Source organism: Lissotriton helveticus, chromosome 2_1 (genome assembly GCF_964261635.1).
Source record: "Lissotriton helveticus chromosome 2_1, aLisHel1.1, whole genome shotgun sequence".
In the NCBI taxonomy this organism is placed as follows: domain Eukaryota; kingdom Metazoa; phylum Chordata; class Amphibia; order Caudata; family Salamandridae; genus Lissotriton; species Lissotriton helveticus.
This window is the reverse complement of record NC_136059.1, coordinates 313250154-313259853: the sequence shown is the minus strand read 5'-3', so window position 1 is coordinate 313259853 and position 9700 is coordinate 313250154. Positions and strand designations below refer to the sequence as shown.

General features: G+C 43.0%; 1 long non-coding RNA gene across 1 annotated transcript; it reads right to left on the bottom strand.

Moving 5' to 3' along the window:
• Positions 1-614: 614 nt before the first annotated feature.
• LOC144817938 (uncharacterized) lies at positions 615-5154 on the bottom strand. Its single transcript, XR_013607003.1, has 2 exons — positions 4930-5154; positions 615-2875 (listed from the first exon to the last, which is right to left on the bottom strand). It is a non-coding gene; the product is annotated as an uncharacterized LOC144817938 (long non-coding RNA).
• Positions 5155-9700: the final 4546 nt, after the last annotated feature.

The window sequence follows — 9700 nt, the reverse complement described above, 5'->3', positions numbered from 1 at the left end:
CAGTGTGACTTACTAGACCTACTTGACAGTTTGCTGGCCGTAGGGGGTGGGGTGAGGCTTACACTGAAATTACTCGCAGTGACGACCCACGGGGTCTGTACTATGGGATCAAAGAGGCTTTGAATAGTTCCTTTCGGGCAGGCTGTGTAAGTGCAAAAGTCAACTTCCAGTCAGAGTTAGTAGGCCTACTTGAGACTGTTGGGTGTGAGGAGGTACACAGAAATGATAGCAATACTCGATGTGGGGATCCAGGTGGTCCGTTTTCAGAGCTCGAATGGGGGCTTCAAATTGTGCTCTTCTGAAAATCTGTATAAATCCAAATGTTCTCATGGGCAGACAGAAATGTGTTCATTAGGCAATTTTGAAGTTTCAACCCCTCTACTTCTAACTAACCATGCATGCCCCTTTTACCTCAAGGCATTTACCTGTCACACTAAGTAAAAGGGGTTGAGACTTTACCTGTAACAGAGAATATATTTTGACTGTTCATCTTGTTCGATTATGGTGACCCAGCCAATAACAGGATACACAATATTACCATCATGTTGTTAGAAATGGTCGCACATAACTGTCCCAGTTTCCAAAATGTATGATTTTAATTGAAAGAATAACAATTTGTTTCTTTGAATTAATGTTTTTATTACTTCATCGTAGTACAAATAAGATATGAAGATTCAATTCTCATCCTTTTTTTCAACTTTCAAAGCCACAGCTTATTGAATTGGGCACGGTCATTCAGAAATACATTCAGACTCTTTTCAAAAAAACATTTTATGGGTCTGGGTACATTCCTATCCTTTGTGCGGTCTCTATTGAAAACGTGTTTAAAACAGTAAAGTTTTGTCGTTTCAAAGCAAAAATCCTAAATGTTTGTAAACAATGCATCTTCGTTCATGTTTTGTAAACATAATAAAGAAAACGGTAGAAAAAATGATAACACACTTACATTGAATGTTTAAGTACAATTTATCACCTAAGTACACATCCTAATACAAATAAATACCAAATTATATTAAAAAATTGTAAATAAATAGTTTTAAAATTAATTAATTTCAACAAACATGTGCGCCTCTTATCTTTTCTTTATGTTATGGTGATACACCTTGTGCATCTGAAAGTGCAAACAAAACACTATTTCTTCAACATTCTTTCAAGCATTCAATACGGAAACTATTGTGGCCAGTGGTGATTTCATAGTAAGATTCACATTACATTATTTCCCATTAATCTAACCAAGTTTGCCGTCCTGTTTGTCAAATGTAGAAAAATGGTTCAACAAATTCACAATAAAATCTCAGTGGAACTTGGGTTATCTTCATTCTGAGCACTTAAAGTGTGCTGTAGGAGTTCTTAAACAAAAAAAAAAAGAGTTCCCGCCAACAAATATCCTTCATGATTCTTACAGAAAGCTTCATTAGTAGTATGGTCTTAAAGAGGAACATGTGATCGTTTTGCCAGGCAGGTATCTCTGAAAAGCTGACGGAGCCCTACAACGAGTCATTCACATGCCAGGCAACGTCATCCATGTTCCACACTCCACCCAAGTCAGGCAGGTGGTACTGACTTGGCAGGAAGTCTCCCTATTTCTCAATTGGTCCAGTCTGCCCCTACACACATGCACTCTTCAACTACATTCGCATAAAAAAACAAAACAGGTATTCCTCGGAGTGCTGACTTTCACACCAGTAAATGGGCCACATCCAGCACATTTATTTTTTGCTTACCGCGCACACACTCATTAAATTACATACAGACGACCCACACCGAAAACCCAAGCTATGCACACAACTAGCATTACATCTGCACATCCCTAAACAAAAACCCTTGCTACAAACCCTCAGTATTAAGGCACAAGCGCATCACACAGGAAGACAGTCTCAAAAATGCCTCTGCCCAGAAGATGGTTCTTAAAATAGTACAAAACAACTATTTCTGTAGTATCCCATCAAACTCTTAACAGTATGGAAGTGTGAAGGGCACAAACTTCACCAAAATGCTTCACTGATTTCAACACCTTCAGAATTAAAAGCATGGCACAATAACAATGTAGTATCATCGAACTGGTATACGACCAATGAAAACTCAACTTTCGGCTTTAATAGAAATAAAAAATAACATCGGTAATTGATAAATAAAGTTGTCCATTTCCGTGTGCTTTAAGAATAAGTCTAATATAGAAATCGGGGAAGACTCACTTGAACTCCCATTTTTTGTATCCGAAGAAGAACTTGTTAATTGCACATTTCTTAACAGTGCTTCTCACACGATTTGACATCAGATTACAGTATTTTCAGATCAAGGCCTTATCAGACGTGCTCGGCCATGACCGTACAGCATATCATTCTCAGTACACGTACGTATGCAGGATTCTATAGTTCAAAAACACACACATCCCATGGATTTACAGTCATGTCTCTTGTTGCAGGTGCAATGCTGCAAAATTTCCCAATAAGAAAATAACAGGGTTCTCCATTGCAGCTCCTCGATAAGACATCCTCCATGCAGCACATTATGGTATAGTTCACAGTTCATCAGCAGTCTGTGGGGTACCACTTGCCACACTCCTTTAGTCCACAAATACTGCCATGTGCTTCTTCATGTTTGACTCCACCTCTTCAATGTAGAAGGCTCTCGCCATCATTTTATCCGCATGCTGGCGTGTCTAGTAGTCCCTTTTTGTTTTGGGGTATTTTTATGAGAGATGTGCAGCATTTTATCCTTTTTTATAAATATTTTTGGTTTTTCTGCCCAGAAAGCTGCCATCAAGTCCCAGGGTTGAGGAGCTTCGAAAGTACATTGATAATTTTCTGCTTTAGATCCAGTCTGTCGCCAATTTCCTGCAGCTGCGAGGCACAGTCCGCAATGGCTTTCTTCTCTGCAAGAAACATTTGAGAGAAAAAGCATTAGTAAATGGACTTTGACATTTTAAGCAAGAGGGTTCATGCCACAACTCTTTTTAAAGGTATATTGCATATTTTACAGCTTCACGTGATTTGTGAAGTTTTTCACTTTAGAGCAGGCAGAGAAATTCGTAACTTCTGCGACAATTTTTCAGTTAACACTTTAAGGCTAAAAGGCCATCGTGGATTGAAAACATTTACAAAATGAAACCTGCATAGCAAGGTTCTGCATGCACTTCCTACGATGGAATGAAGGCTCAGAAATTCCGTATTCTGCTACCCTACAACTACTAACTGGGACTAATTGAGCGCTCATGTAAATCAACAGCGGAACCTTCACAAAAAGTCTCGACTCCTCAACACAAAAATTGAAATTCTGAGATTGGTCACTGTTTAACACACTTTTTTAGGGCAACTCGCACTTTAACTTGGAGTACTGCATCGGTGTGCCTGTCGTAGTTTGTTTAGAATCGAGAAGTTGGCATAACCGAATAAGAAATGTGACTATCTCAGGCGTCAATCAGGTCTAGTTTTACAAATGTTCTTTCACAAAAACAATTTCATCAGGGTCATTACTACAACTTGTCACGTTTTACTACATCAATACTATATAAAAGCCGTGTAGTTACAAAAATAACATCACTGTGCTGTTCAAGTTCCGGTGAGAGAGAATATGTCAAGGGCCACTAATATATGACCGTGATTTTTTTTTAAATGAGTGGTTTTCCTGCTCAAATTATCTACATTAATGGAGATAAAGCTTTGGCAACACATGGGACGCGTACAGCAGCACTACCAAGTGGGGACAATACGACAAAAGCGGTACAAACTGAAAAAATACACGAAACAGAGGAGTTGCTGATGATATTCGATACAAAAAAGGAGCCTGCGTATAGCACTGAAAATGAAAAATATATTGGAAAATGTATTTTTACGTGGATATATTGTGTGCTATTGGGAAATAAATGCTACTCTACACTTCAATGTTTTGTCAAAAACATCGGTATTTAGCTGTTTCTCCAGGGTTTGGAATACTGCACTTTTTGGAGCAATTTTTGTACAGAACCGAAATACTTATAAAACGATATAAAATACAGGAATATGAAACGAATTAAAAACAGTTGCGTTTTTAAGCAGAATATTGACGAAGCAATTCCACACGAAAAATGCACATTTGAAAACATAAGGGAAACGGTGGCCTTTTCCACCTCAAATTGGCATGGCCCATGCTCCATGGGGAACTCCCCGGCACGAACACCAACAGACCTCTAGGGGCAGATGTTCACCCTGAAATAACCCAATCGGCAGGAACAGTTCGGGTCACACCAGGGCAGACGCCATCTCTCACCTCGAGTTTAAGGTGACGGTTTTTACAGGTTGATTAAGGGCCCTGCATTGGTGTGTTCTTGGTGACTCAGTGCATTATCCAGGTCAGTGGCAGCTTACTCCACCCACGCCAACTACCCGTGGCATCACCTCCCTGTCATTATCTGCTGCTTAATAACCCGTGTCCTTGTTTAATCTCGTCCTTGTTTGACCCTATAGCCCTATTACTCACCCATTGTTTTCCAATTTAGCACAGTGAGCTATACTGACATCCAAATGATAGGTTAAATAGAACAAACAATCTTAAACGTACTCTCGGTCGGATATGCATTATTTTCCTAATGGCATGCCCTTAATGTATTCGAGTTTACCCTGCAAGTCAAACCATTCAACGGAGAGTCGACGCTGGTCTAAGAACCCCAATCAAGAGCCGAGTGAAGGGTTCAGATGGCAGTTGTAGGTCACTCCAGGTTACATGGTCTCCTTGAACATTCATTACTAAACCCTATATAGCATCTAGGAGCTGACATGCACATACAGTTCCAACAATTAATATGCCTCAAAACAGACGCTTCGCGAGTACGCTCCTAATAGTTAAAATTAAAAAATAGATATTTTAGTCACTAAACAGGTGAGAAATAGAAATATTGAATGCGATAAGGAGAGTAACACCACTTATGGCGAGCTCCCATCCATGACTTACCAGCTGAAGACATGATATCCATTTGTTGGGCAGTTTTCCTCGACTTCCTCTTCGGAATCATGGTGAAGGCTTTGCTCATGGAGCTGCAGGGGAGGTCTGGGGCCTGTTCTCTGCGCTCAGTGCTCGGCCGTCTGTCCTCCGTGGTCGGCTGTGGGTGCTACGATCGCTGTCTTGTACAGGGCCTGCCAACAGGTGCTCTGCCGCCGCTGCCTCGTAGGCTTCTGCGCCTGCAGCGTGAGGCGCCTCGGATACCAGCGGCCGGGGCGGAGTCAGACTGCGGGGATTCCCACAGCCTGCCGGGCCCGCCCTCTGAGATAAATAAATACCGTATACGTAAAGGAGCGAGCAGGAGAGCGGAAGGCGGAAGTGCCTCGTCCTGGCCAGACATGCCCGGGCACGCCGTGCTGCGGCCCTGTGCGTCAGTCCGTCCTCTCTTTCTATTGGGCCCAGCAGGTGTTAGCAGATGACCCAAGGCAAGAAGATCTTGCACTGTGCTGGAGATTACCCCTCCCCCGGGTTGTGGGGGTAGGAAGGAGACTTGAGCATCGTAAAGATCATCAGAAATGGAGGGGGGAGAAGGGGTGGAAAAGAGAAGTCCATTTGGGTGACCACCCGTCCGTAATTTTCACGGACTGTCCGTGATTTTACCATAATGTCAGTTGTCCGTGAAGGAAGTTTCCATGGACAGCATTTGTCCATAATTCTAGCTTTGGTATAGGACAAGTATTCAGAAGTTGAGATGGTTCAGCAGAAGGGAGGGGGTCTCTAGTGAAGTGATTCAGAGGGATGGGCAGCTGGGGGCCGGGCTGCTTCAAAGAAATGGAAATGCGGGCAAGTAGTTAATCTGCACATGTAAAGGCTTCTTGGAATGCGAAATGGGTGTTAATTGCTAGAGTTCAGTAGCTGTCTGAAGTGAAAGATTTCTTCTTTCTGCTGTAACTGCAAATGCGAGGGCTTATCTCCAAATGTTTGTTATCTTGGCTCACTGCCCATCCCCCCCTTCATTAATCTCTCTGAGTTGCTTCGTGTGGCTATCTTGCTTGCGTTTCTCGGTTTGTATACTCTACTTTAAATGAGGCAATGCAGTGATATGTTGTGAACGTGAATGTAAGAAGGCATGCTACCTCACAGATGTTTTATACTAAGGCATGCAAAAAAAACAAATCTCCAGTGTTTGAAAGCAAGTCACAAGCATAACAGATTAGGACACATACACAATTTTGAAACATCCGAGATGCTATCGGTTTACAGAAGGGCTGCTTTCTTTACATATTTAGTTCTGCATCTAAAACGAAATGCAAAAAATGTTTCACCATCAAGTGCCATTTCGCTACCTGATGATGCAATATATTTGTCTTCCACATGAGCTACATATCCACGTTATAGTTTGCGTGCCATTTCACCATTGCATGTAAAACTACTGCCAACATTCGCTTCTTGCATTAATCTTTGCCGAAGTTGTCCTATCACTGAAAGTTTCAACAAATCCCACCGGCCAAAAGAACTTCAAGATCAAGGTAGTATAGCAGCGCGGTTATCTTCACAATTAGAATGAAAGAGAGCAAACAAAAGGTCTTGATTTACTGGAGTACTGTAGGTGATATTCCTTGGGGAAATAGTGCAAGGTCGGTTGTGAGAAGATGTTTGTAAAAGTTTAATTGCAAAATATTAAGGAGGATGCTTTTATCAATTGTTTTATTTTTTATAACAGCTGTTGCCTAAAAAGGGCTAGCTTTGTCATTACCTAGTGCTTCAACATTTTTAAATCATATGATATACCACAAAAAGACCTGCAAAGTTGCTCAAAGATGTGCGCATACCGAAAAATGTGAAGTGCATGGTGTCTCAACCTAATTTAAACTTATTTTGACTTGTACTTATGTTGGTTGCCTATTTACTTACTTGTATATTAATGCGCAACCTCCTCTGATGTGTCTATAAAACATACCTTTTGTTGCAAATTTTTAGTCCTGAATTTTGTCCTTCTGTCCTGAATTTTTGTCCTGAATTTTGACCCTTCGTCCTGAATTTTTGCACTCACGGTCCTGAATTTGCAACCATGCCACTTGGTCACCCTAAGTCCATCCCTTGTGAAACTTTCTTTAGAGGCCAGCTTTTTTGCAGACATTAATCATTTGCCACATGACCAAAGGGCCCTAAGACTGTTCAACCATGGTATAAGAAATCGTCAACAATGAAACATGTTTTCAGCACATGACCAGCATTGTTTTGCATTATGAAATCCACTCTGACTTTTGATAATATAGGAAATGGTGTCAATAAAAATAAACATGCGTACGTGCCAACTTCAAAGAATACCTACAAAGGAGATTTACAAAAAAAAAATTCCACAAATTTATTTCACACATCTGCTTGCTCTGGTCTGCATAATTACTCAAGCGAAAAAACTCGAAAATAGCATCATTTTTAGCGTAAAAGATTGTGCCGTCTAAATTGAGAGAGTTTGAATGTGTGCATTATAATCAATGGCAACATGCATTTTTGCCATTTCAAATAAACTTTCTAACAAGGACAATGGCACCCTTTTTACTGCTATAAAATGAGCACTGGGGAACTAAGTAGCCATGCAGAGCAGCTAATGGGCTACAACTAGCATGATGAAATGTAGAAAGTAGAAGATAAATTGGTGAGCCGTCGGGCCTTCAGCATTGTCCACACAGGCAGATGCAGTCACACACTGCACCCTCTTGAGCCCATTATACAGATACATCATGGCTCAGAGCAGGAGAGTGTGACTGATACATAAAAGAGCCAGGTACAAGCACTGCCGGGCCGAGGGAGATGTACTGGGAAGGGGCGCTATCTTAAGCCTGAGAGAGTAACCCTCTCATATTACACCAACCTCATGCCTGCAGCAGAAAGCTTTTAATGCAGATCACAGCAGAAGCTAAAATGCAGCTCACTCTGTACAAGCCAACATATCACTCGTGCACTAGTCTCCCTTTCTCTTACACATTCCTCCCTTGTACAGAGGATGTTCTTTTTCGTACAAACTGTGGCTGTTTCACTTAGAAACACATGTACTCGTTTGCACAAAGTTTGAGCATATTTCAACTTTTTCTTCAAGCTGTGTTATTCTATGTTTAGGCCATTGTCCCACCTTGCTAATGTTTCCTTTTTAGGTCTCGCACCGTAGGCTGCGCTTGTGCAGTCTCGCTCCGAGATTTAATGTTTCTTAGTATGGGGGCTTTAACCCACCCCTCTTCTCCATTGGCTGGCTTCCTAAACGGAGGCCAGCCATTGGAGGAGAGGGGCATCACTCCGTTTAAGCCCCGTCTTTTTCGGATTGGGGGGCGTGTTTTTTGTGTTCTTTCTCGCCGTGACGTCATCCGTCACTCAACAAAAAACACGCCCCCCAGTCTGAAAAGGACGGGGCTTGTTTTCTCTGTTACTAGTTTTGCTCGTATATGCTGCAGACAAACCTCCACCTACCCGCCTCCACACTGAGGTTTATACCAGGTCCTCTGTTTGGATGTGAAATTAAAAAACAAAATAAAAGTCGTGAGAACGTCGGGAACCAAACGAATAATGCGCGCGGCCGAACACTTCTGTGAGAAGACCGGGTGTGCGCATGTAAGACGTCACTGCCTTTAGTAATGTTTCGTCAAAGGTTTGAGAGAACGAGACAACCAAAGCCTATTTGCCCGTTTCCAAGATGGCACCCACGCGCAGACATGAACCCGCCTACGTGCGCAGTTTGAGATGCGCAGGTGAATCTCCTGTCGCGCCCTCACAGAGGAGAAACAACGCGCAGCCTCGGTTAGGGAGAGACAAAGGCGAGCTACCCAATCACGGTCCCCCACTGTCCTACCCGCTGGTCTCCCGCAGATCCTGGACAGCATGGCCCCGGAGTGGAGCAGAGCGGCGCTGGAGTGAGTCTCACCCGTGCTCTGCCAGCGAGCCGATGCCCACGGAGGGGCAGCACTCATGGCAGCCGCCATGGCTGAGCAGAACTACTCTTGGTGAGTACTCAGGAGAGTGGAGGTTGTGGGCGAGGGTCTGCCAAGGGCCAATAATGCAAGGGGTATGGAGACCAACTTGCACAGAGGGGATGCTGTCGCTGCTCGATGGGCCCGGATCTGGTCAAGTGACTCTCTTGAACATCTGGTTCCGTTGCTCGTTCTAAATGCACAATTATTTGTAAGTGCATCTGGGCCTTGAGCATACCAAGTAAATATGGACCCGTGGGATCTTGGTGGACCTGCGCAGTGTGGATGACAAGTAGCCCAGTTGGCCCCTTGGGTCCTGGGGGCTGGTCAAGTGCAGTTGAAACGTTGATGACTTTAGCATGCCAAATGCTGGCATGCCAATGAGGACTGGGACACGGCATGTACAGGTGGACTTGTGTTTATGGGAATGCCAAGTGCAAATGGGTTAGACTAGACTAGAGCAAGGAAACATGTCAAACCCATGTTGTCCTCTGTGGAGGACATTCCGAGTATTGCAGGCGCATGTGATCCTATGGAAAAGAGAATTTAAAGTACAGAAGGCAGACTATGCCGTCTGTGTAGCATTGGTCACTATTCCATTTCAAATGCACTGATGGGTGCCATTTGAGGCAATGCTAAATAAGAGTCCTGGGGGCTCGAGAGGACTAAACCATGACATTTTGCCGGTCTACTTGTAGGGGTCTGTAAGAACAACGCTATGTAAAGAGTAGCTTCAAGGACATATAAGGCCAAATTCGTGTTTCTAGCATCGACTTTGTAAAAGATGGGCGACATGGGATCTCTGCCTGCTTCTATTCTTT